Here is a 19,927-nt window from a genome sequence, read left to right on the forward strand (position 1 = left end):
AAGTTCTGTTATGTTAATACCAGAATTTACTCACATTGAATAAAGCATGCTATAATTGAATACTTTAATAATTATGTCCCAGAGGCTACGTGGTGGTACACCTGGTTGAGCACACGTGTTACAGTGTGCAAGGACCCAGGTGCAAGCCTCCTGTTCCCATCTGCAGGGGGAAGTGTAAGTGGTGAAATAGTGTTGCAGGTGTCTCTCTGCCTCTCTCCTCTTTATCTTTCCCTTCCCTAATGATTTCTATCTGTCTCTATCAAATAAATAAAAATAATACAAAAATTAAAAAAATTGTTTCTTATTCATTATGTAATTTCACTATTGAAAAATTTCAGTCCAAAGTATACTCAGGGCCATTTAGTTTTAAATTCCTGTACAGAGACTATCAAAGTGCTAAGGGAGACAGCCATAAATCTTTTAATGAAGATACAGGAATGAGTAAATAAAATAACAATGATCACCATAGATATTTACATTGGAAAAGAAATAGAGCAAATGAGAAAACTCATGGAAATAGCTATAAACATAGTTAGTATACACTGTGGACTTAAATGACAGAACCCTGATAACTTTGTCCATTCTCTAAAATAATCCTTCTTTCTAATACAGAGTTGACGTTGGAGAGCACAAGATCAAGTGTTAGGAAAGCAAAATAATAAGATTCACTTTCAGGAAATCATATGTGTATCTCATTTAAAAATCTTTCAAGCCCTATTAAACTCATTAGACAAAGGCCAGCACTTCTGTAATTCTTAAATGAGGAAGCTCTAGCTAACTGCTTGGCGATTCTTATGAACAATAAAATCATGAGTGTGCATTTTTAAAAGTAAGTAGATAATGAGATGTGAAATCATTACAATAATATCTTCTGGAGGAAAAGCAGTCAGCTTGCTGATATTAAAACTGGGCCATCTGTAGCTTAAGAGTGAGTTGGTACATTTACTAAAGACTATTTCTCTTCTACTTTACTCATTCACCTCTTTTAAATGAAGGATTCCTTTAATTTCTTTCACCTCGAAAAAATAATTACAGGCTGGAAGTCACCTCTGTGACCTCCTATCTCCATAGTCTCTCAAATATTCTGGTTCCCCACCACTTCTTTGGCAAGCAAACATTTGGAGGTAGAGAGAGACCTAGTCTAAAGGATGCATATCCAATTGAGGTTATGGTTTGGGTTGCCAAAAGTATCAGGGAACTCAGTGGTTTAGGGAACGTTCTTTTGCGGCTAACATTTGGGCAGAATTTTAGGGTCAGTTTTACTTTGCTCAAATCATGTGTGTGTGATCTTTGGTTTACTAATGGTAGCTTTTTTTTTTCCTGTACAAGTTAAAGTTTAGGCACAAGGAAAGAAAAATTAATGAAAGCATCAAGGAAGAACCCAAGTTAAAGTCTTTCCATTATTTCCAAGCCATACACAAATACTCCATGTTGAAAAGTTGTTGATAACTGGTAGGACAAACTGCTACCATAAGTCTGGATATCCCTCTGAGCTAAGGTGCTACAGAAACTCTGTTGAGCATGTCTGTAGCCACTAATGATGTAGCTCCTTTGAGTCTACCTAGTAGTTGGCTCTCATTTCTGCTTGGTCAATACAAAGGGATCTTTGATGTAAATTTGTTTTCTTTGCTACCTGTGTTATCATGGATATTAAATACTTGCAGGGTTCCATTGATTCTGGAGACTTTTGTTTTTTTCTTCATATTTTGATAGAAGTGAGAGACAGAGAAGAAGAAGAAAGAAGCAGAAGAAGAAGGAGGAGAAGGAGGAGAGGAAGAAGAGTAAGAAGAAGAGAACATAGTATTATTCTACTGCTCTTGGACCTTCCCATGTGTTGGTCTGGAGTTTGAATCCAGGCCTCTGTGCATGTTAACATGCACTTTTACCTGGTAAGTCACCTTCTTAGCTGGTACTTACACGCATTTTTAATGTTTTAGAACCTGCCCATGAAATAATAAAAAAAATCAGTATTTTTCTATTCATACCCTAGTATATATTTATTGGGCTTCAAGTTATAGTGTGCCTAGTAAACTAATTTCACAATAGCCAATGTTACAGTCTAATGTCTGAGTCCTTAATTCCCCCCTCGGTTCCTCAGTGTTGACGAGTGAAGACCTCATACACTTCTTCTGAGAGCATAAAATATTACTGAATCCTGTCTAAATCAGGAAGATACTTTGAATGTGCCCCCTTGAGATGTAATTGCTTGTGTAATGACATCTGGACACTAAGAGTTGCAAAATGTGCTCATGTGTAAATGCACTAATAATGAGGGTCAGGCAATGAAAGGGTGCACAGGTTACCCTGTGCAAGGACCTGGGTTCAAGCCCATTGTCCCCCACATGCAGGTACAACCTCCACAAGTGACAGAGCAGTGCTCCAGGTATCTTTCTTTCCCTTTATCTCTCCTACTCTGTCTCTAGGAATCTCCCTCTCTTTCTTATTTTTTATTATCTTTATTTATTTATTCGATAGAGGAAGGCAGAAATAAAGAAGGAAGGGGATGATAGAGAGGGAGAGAGACAGAGAGCCACCTGCATTATGCTCACCACTTGCAAAGTTTTTCCTCTGCAAGTGGGGACCAGAGGACCAAACCTGAGTCCTTGAGAGAATTGTAACACGTATGCTCAATCACGTGTGTCACCACCTGGACCCTCTTTCTCTCTGTGACTTTCTGTTTCTTACTCTCTGTTAAAGAAAACAAATAAACAAAAAGAAGCCACTGGGAGCAGTGCAGTTCTCATGTAGTTACACTAGGAATAACCTTGGCAGCTAAAAAGAAAAAATAAAATGATAAAAAGCTGTGTTACATGGGTAAGATCATAAATGCACTGAACTAGTCTCAGGCTTTACAGGGCCTTATAAACTGATCCAAGAGGAAATACCTGTATGAAAAACAGAATTAAAATAATATAAACATTTCCAATCCAGTGTGAGATTTTGAACATGTTATGGCAATTCTGTGTTGAAAAAAATAAAGATTCACTGTCTCTTAGTAGTGAAGTGTTGCTCTAATCTCATGATATTGAAGCCTGTAATCAAACTATTACAGATTTCCATGTATGCTATTAAATAGATATTGACTTTCATGAGGTTATATCAAGATTTATTGGTTTGAGAGGTAAATATTGATGGATAAGATGTTGAGGTCAATAATTACCTCCAGGGACAATAAATCTTTATATTCACAGACATACAAATCCAATAGTTAGTGTGGTTTGTTAAATTAAACACAAATTTTAAGTCATTAGAAATATCTGTATATCCCTTTTCACTACCATGATTTTGGACAGTTTATAATTCATTTTAGAACAGCATATTTTAAATCAGATCTGATCTAATTCTACAAGAGAACCTAGACTTATTTTTAATCATAGCCTTATGGAAAAATCATTTTATATATGGCATTTGATTGACTAGTTCTATCCCTCAACTTAGCAGGTAATTGTTATATGATAGGGATTTAATGTACATTTAGGGAAATGGAATTTGTTTCATAGAACTTTGGATTTATTTACTTAATCATCAGTAAACTTGCTTAGGCAGAAATATATTAGATATAAGTTATCTATGTTTTAAATTCCCTCACTGTTTTATTTAAAACTATTTATTCAGGACTTATCTTAATGTCCAGGCCCTATTGGACAAAGAAACTTATCCCACTGATACATATATGACAATTTGCGTTGTGTATATTGGGTCTTTACCTGAAACATATTCAGAATTTTTTTTCAATCAGAAATTAGAATTTCATTAATTCTGAATTTAAGATTATGAAGTATACAACTGCTTAAGATTATGAAGTACACAATTGTCATATCAAAAGATATTTTTGGTAGGTAATGGATTATTCTGTGAGAATGTAGCTCCATCATGACTAAATACAGGTTTAGAGAATAATACTCAATGCTGGAGAGTTTGCAAAGAGAACCGGATAGACATTTTATGATTAGCTGGTGACATAAAAAGGAATTTTGATTTGAAAATATGAAGTCTTAATTTGATCCCTAGCATCATGTGTGCCAGAGTGATGCTCTAATTCTTCCTCCTCCCTCACCTCCATCTGTCCATCTTTCTCTCATAAACAAATATAAAATGTATCTTTAAAATAAATTGAAACATTAATTATAGAGGTAGAAAGTATAGAGTTAATATTGTCCTATAATTTGCTAGTGAAAAATAAAATGAAGCAACTCAAATTTTTAGCTACAATTCTGGTACAAGACACTATCTGCCTGAGAGAGTGTATGACTCTTCTAGTCTAGGGAAAAACAACTGTGCAATTCCATAATTACTCATGATGAGCTTTCATATTTTCATTTCATTATCTTGGATATCTTCTTAATGAAGAAACAAGTTTTACATAGAAAAATATTTTTGAGGGAGTCAGGGGGTAGTGCAGAGGGTTAAGTGCAGGTGGTGTGAAGCACAAGGACTGGCATAAGGATCCCAGTTCAAGCCTCTGGCTCTCCACCTACAGGGCAGTCGCTTCATGGGTGGTGAAGCAGGTCTGCAGGTGTTTATCATTCTCTCCCCCTCTCTGTCTTCCCTTCCTTTCTCCATTTCTCTCTGTCCTATCTAGCAACTACGACATCACCACGAACAACAATAATAACTAAAGCAACAATAAAAAACAAGGGCAAGAAAAAGGAAAAATAAGTAAGCAAAAAAAGAGTATGATTTAAAAAAAAAGAAAAATATTTTTGATTTTTTTGCAATAGGTTTGAGAAAAAGAGTGCTTTCTGTCAAAAGAATCCTGAGATTCTAAGTTGTTTACAGTGTATCCTAAGATTTGGAACATTGTTATCTACTTATGGCAACCTACAGATATGTCTGTTGTTGCATTCCAATTGTGTGGGTTTGCCTTAATAAATACTCATTCATTTAATTATCAAAACAAAGGGTTCTTTTAGAATTGTGTAAATTCTACAAGTGAGTAAACTAGATGAACTGAAACTTCAACACGCAAAGTCACCAAAAGATTACTAAAGTAGAAATCATACCATTATTACTAAAACACAAGTCTTCTGAATTTCAAGTCTCCTGAGCTTTCCTGTACTAGCCTCTTTGGAAAAGAGTCCCTAGAGTGGAGACTTTTGCTTCAGCTCCTTTGGAGGGTGGGGTATATTCCTAAATTATGTGGACTTCTACAAGGGATATTGTCTACACTCCCTTCATAAGTGATTATTTTATTCAGTCACTTATTTTATCAGAATAGATCTGGTATTTATTTAGTACTTTAGGTTTTAATGTATTATCATTTATTTTTGGCTTTGGTCATTGATTTTTATTTTTATTAAGTAGGCCACTAAAGTTCCTTTGTTATAGATCCTTTGGATATAGATCCACCATGTCAACTTTTGATGTTATGACTTTGAGCTATGAGTCACTCTATGAAGTGACTTAAACATTTCCTGTCCCAATCTAAAAGATGGTCACAGTTTACATACTTGTTTTAAATTTTTTGTATATTGTGACTGTGTGTATATGTTCATGAAACCACTTGCAAGACTGGAGAGGTAGCTCAGTAGGTAGGGAATGTGCCTTGTCACACATGTGGTCCAGGTTCAGCCAATGTAAAAGATGCTATGGAACCTGAGGAAGCTCCAGAGCTTTGATCCCTCTCTCTGTATGTATCTCTTTCTGAATGAAAAGTACCTTGGAGTGGCAAAATCATGTAAGTCCAAAGCCAGAAAGGTTGAGCTGTATAAACTTATCAGCCTCTCATCTTTGATTTACAACTGGCCCTTGACAGTTGATGGGACACTTCATTCGGGGACAGAAAGGACAACCAACTTTGAGATTTGGTAGTTACTTAGTCATTATTTTGCTTCAGTGAGACATATACCATGGGATGTCTTGTGGCTTGTTGGGAGTCTCAGACCACATAAAGTAGCCCTCTCCATATGGGCTTTGCTGTCTTTAAGATCCATTCATACCTCCCCATAGTCCTTGTCCTTCTTTCCTTTTTTTTTTTTTTTAAGAGAGAAAGTGAAAGAAACCACAGCACCAAAGTTTCCTTCAATGTTGTGATAACTGGGCTCTAATCTGGATCATGCGTATCGTCAAGTACGCAAGCTTGCTTGGCCTAGTGAGCTGTTTTGTCAGCTCTGTAGTTATCCTTTCCAACTCTCCATTTTAAGCCCTTCAGGCATAGGAGTAAGAAGTCCTCCAGTAGATAACTCTAGGGGAATGTCTCTAAATCATCCTCCTTATTTGTGCTTTGCAAACTCTCTCTCCCTTTCTCTCTTTTTACTAAATTCCCAAATATCTCAATTTTTATTATATGACCTTTTTTCTATTTGTACACTTTCCAATATCTATTAGAACAAGCTAGAATATGTTTAAGGGATATAGAAGAAATGCAGAAGAAAAAGTGTGAATGACAGAGAAAGAGTGAAAGAGACGATTAAGAAAAAGTGATCAGGGAGCTGGGTGGTGGTGCACTGGGTTAAGCACACATAGTACTAAGTACAAGGACCTGGGAGAGATTCCAGTTCAAGTCCCCTCTCCCCACCTGCAGGGGTTACACTTCACAAGCAGTGAAACAGGTCCGCAGATGTCTATCTTTGTTTCTCCCTATCTTTCCTCCACTGTCGATTTCTCTTTGTCCTATCCAATAAAACTGAAAAAATATCCTCCAGGAGCAGTAGATTTGTAGTGCCAGCACCAAACTCCACTGATAAACCTGGAGGAACAAACGATAAATAAAAAAGAAAGAAAGATAAGTAAAGACAAAAGAAAGAGTAATCAGCAGTACATTACAAGTATATTTCATGATGATTTGAACACTTGCATGGTGGTCAGATCAGTAATACAAGACAGTCAATTTATATGTTCTTATTCCACCTACATTAAAGGATTATTGTTTTAACATGAAGGCTTAAGGTATCTTGTTTTAGAATTTAACTTTGGAGGTAATAATTCAATACGTGGAATTGTTATTAATAACTCTTATGGTACCCTGACAATGTGTTAGACATAGAATTCTCAAGTAGCTTAAGAACAAACATTTTTACTCTACAAAACAACTGTGCAATTCCATAATTATTCATGATGAGCTTTCATATTTTCACTTCATTATCTTGGATATCTTCTTAATGAAGAAACAAATTTTACATAGAAAAATATTTTTGATTTTCTGCAGTAAGCATGAGAAAAAGAGTGCTTTCTGTCAAAAGAATCATGAGTTTCTAAATTGCTTACAGTGCATTCTAAGATTTGGAACACTGTTAACTACTTATGGCAACCTACAGATATATATGTCTGTTGTTGCATCCCGATTGTGTGGGTTTGCCTTAGTAACTATTCATTCATTTAATTATCAAAACAATGGGTTCTTTTAGAATTGTGAGTTCTACAATTGAGTAAACTAGATGAAGTGAGGCTTAGACATTAGGTAAAATCATAAAATATCATTAAAATAGAAATCATACCGCTGTGACTAAAACACAAGTCTTTCTAACTGCAAGTCTTACCTTTTTACAGTGACACTATTAATCACTTTTAATATTTATTTGTTCAGAGATAAATTAATTTGGAGTGGTTCACTGCATTAAAACACAGACACTCTTGTTGATGTAGATGTTTCAGTTTACCCTGTGTACAAAAATCATTACTTATTATTAAAAATGGTTTTACTTTTTGATGTGCTTTGAATAAAGTAAAGCAATTTACCCTGAAAATATCTAGAATAAATAAGTCACAACTGATATGCAGATATTGTCAAGTAAGAAGAACAACCTCTAAGACACATTTTCATAGTAGTACCATTTAGTGTCAGAGTATTCAATTTTGATTTTATTTTACTTGCATATGTCCAATATGAGAGCTCACCCACGGTTACTAAAATCAATGCTAACAGACGATCTTGGAGAAATCCTTCTAGTCTAATTTAAATAATTATTGGTTCACACAGCTGTTATGTATTTCTCTCATTCTGCAAATAATTTTGAATATTACATTTCAGCAGATATTTCCAGGCATTAGGGATTCTAGCAGACTCTGCAGTGACAGAAAGACAGCACTGTGCTGTAGGTAGACTCAATTTCTACCTAGTCTATGGTAGTTTTCATTACTGAGACTAAACATATTTTTCAACTATGGCGATGACTTTTTGTTATTAACATATATTAGTGATGGTTATAGGATGTAGTTCTACACTGCACATACCACCAAAATTCTGTGGCCTTACTCTTCCAAAGATAACCAGCATAGTTCTTACAAAGTCTTAGAAATAATTTGTTTATTTCTTCCATGCTTTTTTGTTTGCAATGATAGTAGATGTTTGGGTTAAAATGTGAATTGATCCTGTATTCCTATAGGAGAGGCTGAGAGCTAAGATAATAAATCTTCCAGCATGATGCCATCTCTATCTATTTCAGCTGCATAGCAACTAGGGTCTATAAACTTTCCAAGGATACAGAAGAAAGTCTAGAACTGGGAGCCCATTCATTTGCAGCACACCAGGTAGAGCTGCATGTTACTCTGCACAAGGACCCAGGTTCAAGTTCCCATCTTCATAGGGTAAGCTTCATAACAGTGCTGTATGTATCTTTCCTTTACTCTGTCTCTTTCTTTCTCCTTCCTTGCTAACTCTGTCTATAATCCTCTATAGAAAAAAGAAAAAAAATGACCATCAGAAAACAGTGATGGAGTCATTAAGAGACCAAACTCCAGTGGTAACCAAGGTGGATAACAAACAAACAAATAAAGACAAGGATCTTTATTCCTTAACTCTTGGGTATTTCTACTTTTAACTAAGATACTGGTATGCATAGGGGTACTGAGAAAGTCACTCATTCACTCAGTGAACTATTAACATTTGTTGATTATCTTTCTAGTTGGGTCAGGTACTCAGTAGACAGGGTCTGGGTATTCAGCATGAAGTGAAAAAAAGAAAGATAAGACTTTCACATGTTGGCCCTTTTGTGCAATCAATGAGTAGACGGTTGGTAAGATACGTGCCAATAAAAACGTCATACAGCTAATATAACTAATTTACTGAGCAGGCTCAGATAAAATCTATCCTATTTATAAATTTTTAAGTGTATAAGTAAAAGTGTAGTAAGCAAATAAGAGAATAGAATGAGGAGTCATGGGAGAAAATAGCTATTTTTTTTTCCTAATACTATTTCGGGAAAGAATAGGCTGGCTTATAATTCTCTGTGGGTAGAAATCTGAGCTGTATGGGGCCAGGTGGTGGCATGCCTGGTTGAGGACACATGTTACAATGTGCAAGGATTCAGGTTCAAGTCTCCTGGTCTCCACTTGCGGGGAAAGCTTTGCGAATGGTGAAGCAGTATTGCAGGTGCCTCTCTGTGTTTCTCCCACTCTTCCTCTCCCTTTTCTCTCAATTTCTGCCTAGCTCTATCCAATAAATAAAGATGATAATTTAAAAAATTCTTCCATTTAAAAAAGAGAATGGGAAAGCTATCATGGGAGGGGGTGGGTTATGGAGATTGGGTGGTGGGAATTGTGTGGAGTTGTACCCCTCCTACCTTATGTTTTTGTTCATTAATACTTTCTTAAATAAAAAATTAATAAAAAAATATGACAAAAAATAAAATAAAATAAACGAGGGTGGGGGAGATAGCACAATAGCTAAGCAAACAGATCCTCATGTCTGATACTCTAAGGTTCCAGGTTCAATTCCCTATACCCCATGAGCCAGAGCTGAGTGGTACTCTAATATATATATGACAAAATAAATTTGAGCTATAAACAAGAAGTGGTGAAGGAGTTGGCCAAGTGGACAACAGCATGGGGGTGAGCACACAAGCTTTATATACTGTTTCAGAACTTGCTGTCATGAAGGAAATAAAGAAGCGAATTTTCTAAGGGAAATGAATGTATTCATAAACATATAAATAATGAGAATAAAATGTTTCTTGTATGTCGTTGTATTTATTCATGTACATAGGAAAGAGGGACACAACAGTATGCAAGGATTTGGGTTCAAACCCTTGGTTCCCACCTGCAGAGGGGAAGCTTCACAAGTGATGAAGCAGGGCTGCAGGTGTCTCTCTGTCTCTTTCATTCTCCGTTTCTACCTCCCTTCTCAACTTCTCTCTGTCTCTACCTAATAATAAATAAAATAAAAAATAAGAGTACAGAAAAGAGAGAAGGGAATTATGTAGCTATGAACACAGGGATGCACATATCCCTTCAAACCCAGAGCCCATCCTTACTGGAGAAAGATAGAAACAGACTGGGGGTATTGATTGACTTTCCAATGCTTATGTCCAAATGGAGAAGCAATTATTATAGAAGCCAAAAATCCCACCTTATGCACCCCCATTTTTTTTTTTTGGTACATACTCCCAGAGGGATAAACAATAAAAATGTTTCCAATGGAGGGAATGGGACACAGAACTCTGGTGGTGGGAACTGTATGGACTCAAACCCCGTTACAGTTATACCCCTTACAATCTTATAAGTCAGTATTAAATCACTAATAATAAATGAAACAAAAAAAGAAAAAAAATAGTGAAAAAAGAGAAATACCACCCCTATGTTTTTACAGAAAAGGATACTACTGATTACAGAGGGTAAACATTTTTTACCCCAAATCACAGATGAGAACATACTCACAAAATTTCAACTAGTTAGTAGAGCTAGTCACTGTCCCTGCCCTTCACTACAATTCCATGCTCTTTCTCAATGTAAAGCAACTAGCTGGTATTTAACATCTTTCTAGTCCTTCTCCATATACCAATTCTATTTCTACAGTAGGAAAAAATTATTCAAACCCCCAAACAATTTGAATTTCTGCATTGTCATGCTGCATTTGCCTACTGAATACACATATCTATATTTCCCTTCATTTGTGGGTTTATGAACGTCACACTCTAAATGCAGTTTTTTTTTTTCTGAATGCCTAATCTGCCATAATTAAGATTAAAGGTAACTATGTTGGATAAAAATATGTCTCTCCTACTAGTAAAACTCCAGCACTAAATATAACCACACTCTCACACACCCCCTCTGAAGAAAAGAGAATCACAAACCTCATGAGTTTAAACAAAATAGCAATTTAAATTGTTGCTTAATATGTGTACCTTGTCCAGTTTTTAGGCCTTTTCTCTTCCCTTAGGTTTTTTCCCCTGTAACATTTCTATTTTTTTCTTTTTGTGGCTGTTTCATTTTTGTTTAATATTTGCTTATTTTTGTTGCAATCCCCTGTGCAAAAAACCCCACAAACCAAACCGGCACTAACAGAAAACACAGAACAGACTCACATGTCCTTGGAGACACAGAGGGTTTTGTTTGCTTGTTTGTTTGTTTGCCCCCATTTGTCATACTCTGCTCAGAGAGATCACCAGTTTTTAGCACACAGATCGATATTCTCCTAAGCAGGCCCTAATCGGGCCAGAGACTCTTGATGCTTCTCCTTGGCCTAGTCCTTAGAGCTAGAGGGGGCTTTTTCCCCCCTCTCCTCCCCCACGCCTCTAGCAATATTTTTGTCCTTAGCCCGACAGCAATTTTTCCCTTGGTCAAAAAAAAAAAAATGGTGACAAAAGAGGGAATAATGACTGCTGACATTTGAAATGATGGATTTGACACATGGCACACCAAGCAGGGAGCTTGCAGGTGCCAACACAGGGAGACAGATAAGCAGGCTGATGCTCTCCTGATATAACTCCGCCCACCCCTCTACTGCCAGGACAACCTCTGCAATCTGTCCCCCCCCCCCCCCGCCGCCCCCAACCGCTTGTATATTGCTCTTGGAGAAGTTTTGACCCTGTGACTGTGGCTAGGAAGCAAGCCTACGCTTTGCTAATTTTCCCGCCAGAAAGAAATCAACATCTCCGCCCACCCCAGTCCCGCAAAAATGATCAGTCTCTGCCCTTTTCTTCTTGGAGTCGGGAGACCACAGCAGGCTGCGGGAGGAAATATGAACAAACACAGCCAGAGAGAGGGAGACAGATGGACTGGAGAGACCGAACTGGCAGCTTTTCTGAACGGTTATTCGATTGGAGTTTTATGATACTGAAGCAAAACTGCTCTTTCAATTTTTTTTTTTTTTTTTTAATGAGCATCTCTTGTCAAGAAACATTCCCCCACCCCACCCCCAGCCCCCTGGTCTCTCTGTTAAAGATCTCCATGGAGGGGCACAAAAGGGGCCCTTTCTTAATCATTCTGGCCAGTGAATTAAGACTCACAAAAGCTCACTCCTGGAGGAGGGAGCAAGCGTGCAGGGAGCAGTGGGCACTGAGGCTGCTTGGCGGGGACACACACGGTGACCTGTGAGCCACAGGGCAGGGCTCCAGCTCCGGATCTCCTTACAACTTCACACACAAAAGCTTCTTTCATAATCTAAACTAACCCAACAGGGACAATTTTTATTCCTGCATGAGCTCCTCTAGAGTATGTGTTCACATTAAAAAAAAAAAAAAACTTGCCTGCCCTTTGTGTCATTTGCCCTGCATTTGAGTTATTTATGTGCTTGGATTTATAAAGCAATAGCCACCAAGGTTTCACTTGGTCACCAGTAGTCTGTAAACAACATTGCCTATAAGCTACCTTCCAAAATATACCCAGCTCCCAATTCCTTCTTTCTTCTTTCCTTAACCCCCTTGTAACATCTGTGTGCAGAGCTACAACCATTGCACCAAAGCACTCCTGGACATTTCAATAGCACACCCTCCATCTTCCAGATGATAAATATTCTGAGCATTTACATACTCTAAATATTTCACAAAGTCATGAAAGATCCACCTTTTTATTTTTTTTCACTTAAATGACTATTTCAGCAAGAATTTGTAGCCTACCTCAAAAAGCTCTTATTCTTTAGCACTGCCAAACTTTCCAAGTGCATACTTGCTAAATACATAAGGAAAAGATTATAGAAGCATGATCAAATGCATGTTTTAATCCCCTGAGCTAACTTTATTTCTCTTTTCCCTTCTTCCTTTTCTTCTCCCTCTCTCTTCCTCTCATGTGTTTGTATTGATGAAAAAGATTTTTTTTTGTTATAATACATTATCCACCACATTCTGTATTTTTTTTTTTCGTGGCTTGTTTATGTTTGACATTCAAGCCAGACCGGTTAGGATATGGAATCAAATTGAAAACTATAATATTTAACTCCGAAAATAACCATTGCAGTATAATGACTGAAGAAAGTCTTGAATACAAATTTTAATAAGTCAAAAACTACTTAGTGCCCATAAAACATTATTAAATGATTATTAATATTGTGATATGTGTATACAGTGATGAGAAAAAAGGAGAGTTAAATAGAAAATATACTAACAAAAGTTGCCTAGCATAAGAAAAATCTGAGGAAGCCACATCTAGAATCAAGTCATTTTTTATACTTTCCCTTTTGAACTAGAATTTTTATACAATCTGGGATTACCTGAAATTTTCATTTGTTTGTATGCTTGAAATTCTTTGTGAGGCCATGGACTAGGGTGCATTTTTTTAGCTTAACAGTCCCCAAAAGTGGGGAGAGAGAGACACACACACACACACACACACACACACACAGACACACACAGAGAGAGAGAGAGAGAGAGAGAGAGAGAGAGAGACAGAGATAGAGATAGAAATAGAGAGAGAGAGAGAGAGAGAGAGAGAGGTTTTCTGGCATTTTCTATTTAATAGCAATTTCCAGTATAGCATGGCTGCTATGTAGAATCATTTTGGAACACTTACCCTAAGACCACAGGACAATGAAGAACATTTTGAAGGAGAGTTGATCAAATGAAGACAGAACCAATAGCTAGCTCTTGGTGGACCGCCTCCCACCTTGGCTAGTTTTTCCCTAAGCAAGCAAGTCTTTTCTTGGAAATGGGAAGGACTCACTCAAGTTTGGAGCTGGGCTCTCTCTCTCTCTCTCTCCCTCTCTCTGATTTGGAGTTCTGTCTGGTGGAAAGATTTTTTTTTTTTTTTGAATTAGGGAATTTACAGATACTTTTAACCAAAGGAATGCTTACCTTATGGTTTTTGTCCCCAAGGAATTCAAGGAAATGTGTGCTTTGGTGAATGTAGCCCAGTTTGCTTCAAGTCATACTCATTGTAGATCACAAAGAGTTAAGATAATGTTTCTGGTGGAATTAATCAGATTCATATTAGCAGTAGTAAATGTCATGTTGGCACCTTTTCCTTCTCACACATTACAGTTTCAAGTCTTTGCTATGAGGGAATAATGAAGTCAAGATATGCAGTGCCATATACCATGCATTTTTTTCCCAGCCTGCGTAGGGAATGAATTGTATCTGCTACTAAGGGGGTCAGAAGAGCAGTGAGTTAAGAAGACTGCTTGAAGAAAAGACATATCAAAGGAAAGGAAAACTATTTTCTTTTGGTACTTTCTTAGTGGATTGTCTTTTGGGAAATGAAGTGTTTACAAACAAAACCTTAGCAATAAGATGTGATTACACTGAATTGCTACTGACCAAGGAGCTTTGATGTTCTCATAATTCTTATTGAAATGGAAAAGCCAGAATATTTTGATTCAGTACTCCACACTCATTCTAAATTTCACCTTTTGCTCTCTCCCATCTTTTCTTGTGTCTTAAGTGGTATACTGCAACAAAGTAAAAGACTTCAGGAGAGCAGGGCATGAATGGCAATGGAGAAGACATTAGAGATGCACACAGAATGATAGAGAAGGGCCTAAGCTGATTATGGGAATGGTGTGAGGATACCTATCACAAGGAGATGAGAAACTTTATCCATGCAACAATAGTTGTATTATGAGCCCTTACCTTCTCATTAAAATGCATTGGGGAATAAAAAGAAAGAAGAAATGAAGAAAAGAATGAAAAGAAAGAGAGAGTCCAGAATTTATCTTCTCCAAGGCAAACTTGAACTCCATCAGGAAAGTCTGTATATTTCTATACTCTCTTGGGGTAGTTAATTTCAGTAAAGTACTTCGATTATTTCCTCATGACTCACCAGTGTTAGCTGCTAATACAAATGTACGCAGTCCTTAATTTTAATCAACAAATGTTTATTTGCTGTTTTACTAGGTTGGAGTTAAGCAAAGAACAGATGTGGGAGAGATGGATTGGTATGTTCTAAGTTCTAGTAACACCACAAGTCAGAACCAAATAATATTCCATTCTTTCTGTCTTGCTCACATAGATAAATATCTTAAATGAAGGAATTATCAAAATGTATATGAAAATATGTGCAGCAAGACTCAGAGGAATAAAAATCAAAGTTGCAACTATATGTCACTTCATATCTATTAGATGATTAGTATTATGGAAAGACAAGAAATATCAACCATAAGTGACAATGTGGAGAAAAGGAAATTCTCTACACTGTTGGTGGGACTGGAGGTTCCTCAGAAAAGTTGGGGGAAAGCTTTATTCTCTTACTTGGTATCTTGAGAATTCATCTGTATTGTCAGTTTATCTGGACATTATTCACAGTGATCAAGACATGAATTAAACCTAGGTGTCCCTCAGTGAATCAAATGTGAAGTGGAAGATCATTCAAACATAAAAAGAAGCAAAACCTGTTTCCTGCTACATCTTAGATTGACCTTGATGGCACTTAAGCTAAGTGAATTAAGTTATTCAGGAAAAGATGTATGTTTTCACTTGTGTTGGGTTAAAAAAATCATAAAAAAAAAAAAAAACAGAGTAGGAGGATGTTAGGCAATATATTTGGGAGCAGGGAGTTTGGGAAAAAAGATAATGTTAGTCAAAGTATCCAAACAAAATTCTAACTATAAAGTAAGTACTATGGACCATGGTGACTATGATGACAATGCTGTATAATGTATTTGAAAGTTAACAAACTAGATCTTATATGTTATCACTATAGAAAAAAAAGTTAATTATGAAGGGATGGGGATGTTAATTAACCTTATTGTGGTAATCATTTGCAATATATATGAGTATCAAATTATCACATTGTACACCTTAAATTACATGTGTTATTGTCAATAATAACTCATTAAAGCTGGAGAAATGGCTCAGTCGATCCTTCTCAGGATCTCTTTAGAACTTTTTATTTTATGTAGGGGATTTATTTTCTCCTTTCCTCTCTGAACCACTTATGATTTTTTAATAATAGCAATTTAATAATTATTTACAAAATTATAACAATGGTACCATTGCCACCACCAGAGTTCTGTGTCTTCTACCTCCTCTATTGGAAACTGTACTAGTCCTCCCCAAATCACAGATATGGGCTATTATTTCTTTATTTTTTTTGAAATTATTTATTTATTTGATAGAGACAGAGAGAAATTGAGGGGAGGGGAAGATAGAAATAGAGAGAGACAGAAACACCTGCAGCTCTGCTTCACCACTTGTGAATTTTCCCCCTGCAGGTGGGGACCAAGGGCTTGAACCTGGGTCCTTGTGCACTGTAGTGTGTGCGCTTAACCAGGTGCACCACCACCTAGCCCCCCACTATTATGTCTTATCTATCTATCTATCTGTCTATCTATCTATCTACCCTTTTTCCCCCCTATGGCCCTGCCTTCTCTTCATTTCTAAGTCACACTTAGTATTTTCAAGTGTCCATCCTTATTAATTAATTAATTAATTAATTAATTTTCCTCTTCTCTCTCCTGATGGAATTGAGTTCAGAGCACTTTGGTGATCTTCCCCAACATTTCTCCCTTTCTGGGAGTATGAAACAAAATACTTTTTCCAATGTACTTTTTGCCTCCAGGATTATGTTTCGGGCTTGGTGCCTGCACTATCTATCCACTATTTCTTGCTGCCATTTTTTTCTTTTCTTTTTTATTATTTATTTATAAAAAGGAAACACTGAAAAAACCATAGTATAGGAGGGGAACAACTCTACACAATTCCCTATCACATCCCCTCCCTTGATAGCTTTCTTATTCTCTAACCCTCTGGGAGCATGGACCCCAGGTCATTGTGGGATACAGAAGGTGGAAGGTCTGGCTTCTGTAACTGCTTCATACATGGGTATTGACAGATAGATCCATACTCCCAGCCTGCCTCTCTCTTTCCCTAGTGGGGTGTAATTGCTTCTGTGCTGGACAATGGGAGTTAGTAGGTTAATCCGTGCCCTTAGCATTTATCTGTCTTTCCTAATGGGGTAGCTCTCTGGAGATGTGCTGTTTCAGGACACTTTGGTAAGGTCATTTGTTCAGGGAAGTTAGGATGGAATCATAGTAGAATCTGCAACTTGGTGGCTGAAAGGTAGTAAAATATAAAGCAGGACAAATTGATTAACAAACAGGAACCCAAAGGTAGAAATAGAGAACACTTCACAATTTATATATTTATCAGTAGTTATTTACAAATTGGAAATATTTTAGTGTCTGGTAAATATGAACGAAAATGCCAGGAACTTCTCATAGTAATCTTTATGTAATATACTGGGTGTCAAGTGAGAACACCTGACACTCTATTAAGCCATAACCAGTCTTTGCAAATAATGTTAATATGTAGAAACTTGTGACAATCATTATAATACAGATAAATATGAACATATTCTTGTGATATTCGTATGAGAAACATAAAAGAATTAATTTCAACAAATCACCGCTTGAAATTAATCAAGCAGTCTACTCTCTCCTTTGCCTCTCAACAATTCACTTAATTTTGACCACACAAACCGACTAAAATAATTTTTCTTCTTTTATTGTCTATTCATTTATTCCCTTTTGTTGCCCTTGTTGTTTCATTGTTGTAGTTATTATTGATGTCGTCCTTGTTGGATAGGACTGAAAGAAATGGAGAGAGGAGGAGAAGACAGAGAGGGTGAGATAAAGATAGACACCTGCAGACTTACTTCACCTCTTGTGAAGTGACTCCCCTGCAGGTGTGTGTGTGGGGTGCTCGAACTGGGATCCTTACACCAGTCCTTGCACTTTGTGCCACCTGTGCTTAACCTGCTGCGCTACCACCTGACTCCCAGACTAAATGGGACTACTATGAGGCTCAGGTAAGCAAATATGTAAGGCAGTGTGGTGGAAATCGGAAAGCACTACTGAAACACAGTTATACTTGTGCTTCCCCTCATCACCGTAAATACAATGTTACACTGTACTACAATCACATGATCTTTTTGTGAACAGAGTGCCTCAAGTTTGAGGTGCACAAGGCACTTGGAGATATTGTTAAAATCATATTCTGAAGGGGGCCAGGTGGTAGCACAGCGGGTTAAGCACACATGGTACTATGAGGAAGGACCTGCTTAAGAACCATGGTTGGAGCCCCCTCTCTCCACCTTCAGGGAGGTCACTTCATAGGCGGAGAAGCAGGTCTGCAAGTATCTGTCTTTATCTTCCCCTCTCTGCCATCCCCACCTCCCTCCATATCTCTCTGTCCTATCTGGCAACAATAATAAATATATTAATAATAATAATAACAAGGGTGAGAAAAATGGGAAAAATGGTGTCCAGGAGCAGTAGATTCATAGTGCAAGCCTCAAGCATCAGCTAAACCTGGAGCCAATAAACAAACAAACAAAAAAATAAATAAAACATATTCTGAAGCAGTGGATTTGTAGCTTTAAATAGTGCTCCTGCATTTCAAGATAGCACCTGGGTAAAAATGATATTTCTGGTTCACAGAGCCATCTTTCTAGAACACGACTGGAAGCTCTTTCTTGGGTAGGATCCATGTCTTATTCAAGTTTTGACAACAGTCTTGACCATTTCTATCTATTTTATCCACTGGGCTGGGTTGTCCTTTCCTACACACCTGTAATCCAGTCTCCCGTGTTGTTGGTCTGACAACCAAGTACAGTGCTTATTAGAATAAAAGTGATGTGAAATCTACCTTCAACCTTTGCCCCAGGATTATCTAATGCAATAGTCTCCTCTTGATTGAATCTCCTTTACAACATGGCATCCTTTGTTCATTTACTATTCTCACTTATAACTATAGCATCAAAACTCAATATGTTTCAGGACTACTGACATGATGGCAAGAGTTACTAGTCATTTTGCATTTGTCACAATGGAGTTTTCAGCTGATGGTATGAGTACTTCAGCTCAGAATGCAGGACAATTACATTTACAAAGCATTTCTACAGAGAACAACTAACCTTGACCCCAGGAAAACCTTTCAAGGCAGGAAAATCGGCACTTTTTCAACAGGGAAATATCTTCAGAAGTTCAGGTAATCTTTAGAGTGGTAAGTAATAAAAACAAAAATACTAGAATTAAAAAAGGATGAAGCCAAGCCTTCCATTTTTCCCTTCTATCAGAATATATATATATACACATACATTCCACCTTGTCTAATGAATGAAATACATGAAAATCATGGGGGCTGGGCAGTGGTTCACCTGGTGAAGCGCTCATAGTACAAAACACAAGGACCTGCACAAGGATCTAGAGCCCCTGTTATCCCACTTGCAAGAGGAGCTTTACAAATGGCGAAGCAAGCCTATTGGTGTCTATCTTTTTCTTCCTCTCCATTTCCCTCTGCCCTATCAATATTTGTCTGTCCTATCTAATAAAAGGGAAAAATGGCTGCCCAAAGAAGTGAATTTTTATTGCTGGTACTGAGCCCCAGCAATAACTTTGGAGGTATAAATAAATAAATAGAAATTAAAAATAAATAAAAGTGGAAGTCAGAAAAAAAATCATAAAACACTCGAATCACTTGCTTTGCTTCTACCTTGTTTCTTTCCACCATTAATAGTCACCTGACAATACTTGATGTTTCTGTAACAGGTGTTTCTTGTCACTGTTCAATGTGAAAATTTGTCTTCATACATTTATCTCCCTACGTTCTTAGCACATATATGAACAGGGTGATGATAATGATAATAACAACAATGGATTCTGATCCACAGTTCTGTAAGATAACATTGTTGATGAGAAATAAAAGAAGGAAAAGCAGACCATCTTGAAATCCACATACAGATGAAGTTAATGCTGGCCAGGATGGAAGAGATCTCATACGAGGTGATAAGGAAGACACTGGATAACAGGATAGGGTGGACAGGGGTTAGACTTGAGATTTCC

This window comes from Erinaceus europaeus, chromosome 3 (assembly GCF_950295315.1).
Source record: "Erinaceus europaeus chromosome 3, mEriEur2.1, whole genome shotgun sequence".
NCBI classification, from domain to species: Eukaryota; Metazoa; Chordata; class Mammalia; order Eulipotyphla; family Erinaceidae; genus Erinaceus; species Erinaceus europaeus.